This window comes from Phodopus roborovskii, unplaced genomic scaffold, assembly GCF_943737965.1.
Source record: "Phodopus roborovskii unplaced genomic scaffold, PHOROB, whole genome shotgun sequence".
Classification (NCBI taxonomy): domain Eukaryota; kingdom Metazoa; phylum Chordata; class Mammalia; order Rodentia; family Cricetidae; genus Phodopus; species Phodopus roborovskii.
This window is the reverse complement of record NW_026126525.1, coordinates 38,202,696-38,206,694: the sequence shown is the minus strand read 5'-3', so window position 1 is coordinate 38,206,694 and position 3,999 is coordinate 38,202,696. Positions and strand designations below refer to the sequence as shown.

The 3,999-nt window shown below is 36.2% G+C and overlaps 1 non-coding gene across 1 annotated transcript; it reads right to left on the bottom strand.

The window, feature by feature from the left end:
• Positions 1-539: 539 nt before the first annotated feature.
• Positions 540-645, bottom strand: LOC127232509 (U6 spliceosomal RNA). Its single transcript, XR_007835383.1, has one exon. It is a non-coding gene; the product is annotated as a U6 spliceosomal RNA (small nuclear RNA).
• Between the last annotated feature and the right edge of the window lie 3,354 nt (positions 646-3,999).

The window sequence follows — 3,999 nt, the reverse complement described above, 5'->3', positions numbered from 1 at the left end:
TTCATCCACTAACTCTGACACAAGATACTGTAGCATATTTTTTTTTCACATAGGCTTGAATCAGTGGATTTTTCTGCTGCAAATCATAAACTAAAATAAAGCCTTCCTCATATTAAATGTTAGGGTCCGAATATGAAATACCCTACAGGGCTCTGAAATTGAGATCTTGAATGCCAACTAGGGAGTTTTAGAGATATGACTGGATTATTAGGGCTCTGTTTTAGTCAGTGGGTAGTTCTCACACTGGATTCATAATTTGCTTTCCTGACTGAAAAGCCATAGAATTTGTAAGAGTAAGGGGGAAAAAAGAGTAAAAGCAACTTAAACAAAACTCAAACACAAAGGAAAGGACAACAAAACCTGGCATTCCCTCTGTGGTTCATCTAGAACTTCTGTTATATTTGACCTATAGGGCAACCTAGAAATCCATTAAGGTTAGATTATAAATGTCATCAGAACCATAGATTTGGCCTTTCTGTGGTATTGGCCAATAGTAAAATTCGAAATTTTAATTAATTTTTCCCCACAATATATACTGAAAATATATAGGACACTTCATGAATTTGCATGTCATCCTTTCACAAGGGCTATGCTAATCTTCTTTGTGTCCTTCCAATATAGTATATGTGCTGCTGAAGTGAGCACTTGACAATAACAACTAGTACAAATATGTGATAATGTGAGCCAGACATTTCATCAAGCTTAAGAAAACCTGACAAGCCACGGGATGTATGTTAATGTGCTGCTCTTTCACAGGAGCTGCTTTCTTATTTATGACAAATCAGTGTTGCCTTAGGTCAGTACTTAAATCCTCATTACAGTGAGTACTTGAATGCTTTAGAAACAAAATAAAATGAATATTAACAATAAATATTGATTGTAGCCTAAGTGAATGTGTGTGAACTCTATTGACTTTTGGGAATACAGATAAAGGCAAATACACACGCAGTGTGTATATGTGTGTGTGTCTGTGTGTCTGTGTGTGTGTGAGAGAGAGAGAGAGAGGGAGCAGAGTGTCACACAAAAACATGGAGAGATGGAGAGACAAAGAAAAAGACAAAGAATTGGAGAAAATGAGGAGAAATGATCCTATCAATTTCTTTGATGAAATTTATATAAGCTTGGAATTTCACTTGCATTCCAACTGTAATTTGTACTACATTATTTGGTTATTACTGGTCATCTATTTCAAACTGAAAGTTTGTTAGGTACCTAAGACATATGTTATTTTATTGATACATTGTTAGGAAGCACATACAAAGACAAACACTCTTTTTAGTAGACTTATAATTAAAATAATTTTGTATAGGAATTACTGATATAGCATGAAATATAAATATATAACGAGAAAATTTTTACACTTGGAAATATAATCAGTTTTGAAATTATTGGGAATCTACAGTTGATATTGTCTTAGTCTAGGGGATGAAATAGACTATTTTGCTCATGATTCCATATAACAGTTATGCAACCAATGCAATAAAGGCAGGAACTCACACAGGTACCCATGGAGAATTGCAGCTTACTGGTTTCTTTGCCATGGCTTCCTCAGCTTGACTTTTATAGAACCAAGGACCACCAGCCTAGGGAGAGCACACCCACAGTTTCCTGGGCACTGCACCATCAATCACTAAGAAAATACCTTATAGGCTTGCCTACAGGCTGATCTTATAAAGACATTTTCTTAATTGAGGTTCTCAGATGACTTCAGTTTATGTTGACACAAAACTCTCCATCACAAACACATCGCCATTAGTTTCCTTTCTCCTTCTTCCCTAATATTTCATATTAAAAGCATAAATAACTTGAAAAGTCCTACAAGAAAATCTCACATTAAAGAAATATCACATAAAATTTTCTCACACAAATAACTTGCAAAGTCCCACAATTTGTTTACAAATTCAAACTCATTTAACGTTCAGTCTCTTAAATGTCTAATCTCTAAGAATACAAAATTTCTTTTAAAGATCAAAGCCTTTATGTAAATTTCTTCTGTAACTTTCAACATTAAGTTAAATACTTTTGTTACCAGCATGCATTTCTTCCGGCCTGGTCCCACAGTTGCGCAAGCCCCAAATAACACATAGAGACTCTATATTAGATATGAAGCTGTTGGCTTGTTACAACCGTTTCTTAAATATTAAACCATTTCTATTAATCTAAGTATTTCCACATGGTCTTATCTTACCAGAGAAAGGGCCAGAACCTCTGCTTTCTCCATCCAACATGTTGAATCTCCTCCTACCTCCTCCTGGAAACCTCCTTGTATCCTAGTCCCACCTATCTTGCTTTCCTACTGGCCAACAGTGCTTTATTCATTAACCAATAAGAGAAACATATTTACAGAAGGACATCTCCTCTTTTATATCTAAATAAGAGGAAGTGATGTAACCTTAACATAGCAAAATATATAACAAAACAGTTATTAATAAGAACCACAGTTAATAATATTTAGTTAATTAATATTTAGCAAGATTTAAAGAAATTATCTTTAAGAGAGAAGAACCAAAGCACAGTCATACCGTGAACAAAGAAAAACAAACTTAGTGTCCACTTATCTGGGATATACTCAGTTTTCTGGTGACTGCTTAGGTTCTGCACTTACAGCATTCATCTAGGCTCTTACTGGCTCCCTTACATAGCTGCTGTTGCTCCTAGTGGTCTTACAAAGTGTTGGCATCTCTAAAATTTCTGAGATACCCTGTTGCTACCGTACTTTCACAAGTAGCCTCTTCTGGGCTCTCTTCATGGTGTCAAGCCTCAAATTCTCTTGCATGACCCTTTCAATCCTGAGCCTTCTAATGGTGCTGAGGCTGTGGCTTCACCTGTGGCTTCCCTGTCTTATCACAGTTCCAAGACTTACTTGCTTTCCATGACGACACTTCAAAACCAACACCATCTGGTCGAACTTGTCCACACCACAATACAGAATCCACACCTGATCTTACCTGGATGGACAGTAACCAGAGGCAGTATACCCCAGAGATTCAGGATCGTACCAAACATGACTAAGAAAAAGCAAGTCAATGAAATGATTCTAATGATATTCAGGTATATTCATAGTTCAATAATCAATTCAATCAACTAGCAACAGAAGAGAGCAAATGCAGAGACCCACAGTCCATACCCACACAATAAGTAGCATTAGGAAAATTCCTCCACAGAGGGGGAGGCAGGATTGTAGAAGCAGGAGAAGTTGAGGACATCAGGAGAATAAGGCCCACAGAGTCAACTTATCAGGGCTCATAGGGCCTCACATAAACTGAAGGAGCAATCATAGAGCCTCGATGAATCTTCACTAAGTCCTGTGTAAACATGCTGTAGATTTATAGTTTGGGGGTTTTTACTGGACTCCTAATGTGGCAGTGGGATAATCTCTCACTCTTTGACCTGCTTGTGGCACCCATTTCCAAATACAGGATGCCTTGTCCAGCCTTGATATGAGGGTTTGTACCTATTCTTATTGTATCTTATTATGTCTGTTTGGTTCATACACCAGGGAGGACTGGTCTTTTCTCAAGGGAAAAGGAGAACAGGAGAAAATGGGGTTGAGAGAAGTCGTAGTTGGGATTTATTAAAAAATAACAAAGGAAAAAATTAATTATAGCCCAAACTAAATTATCTTCAAAAATACTTTCTGTAATATAATTTGGGGAAGTAAAATATATGTGGAACAACTTCAAAACAAAAGAAGTAGCTTTGTTTTAATTCACTCAATTCTGTCCAACTTCAATGGGGCCCTCCCATTTTTATGGATGAGAAAGGCTACCTTCACATCTCATATTTGAACACAAAGTTTTGTTCTTTGGCTATTTCCTAACTTATGAATAAATGCAAAAAAAAATTAAAAAAAAAACACATTTTCCTTTACTGTCAGTATTTCTTTTTCTGTAAAATATCAGACTTACTTGCACACACATGGATGCTATTCTTTTTATTCCAATCATATCATGTTTTTTTTCTAATTATGAATGCTATGCAGCCTACCACTTGCTTCAT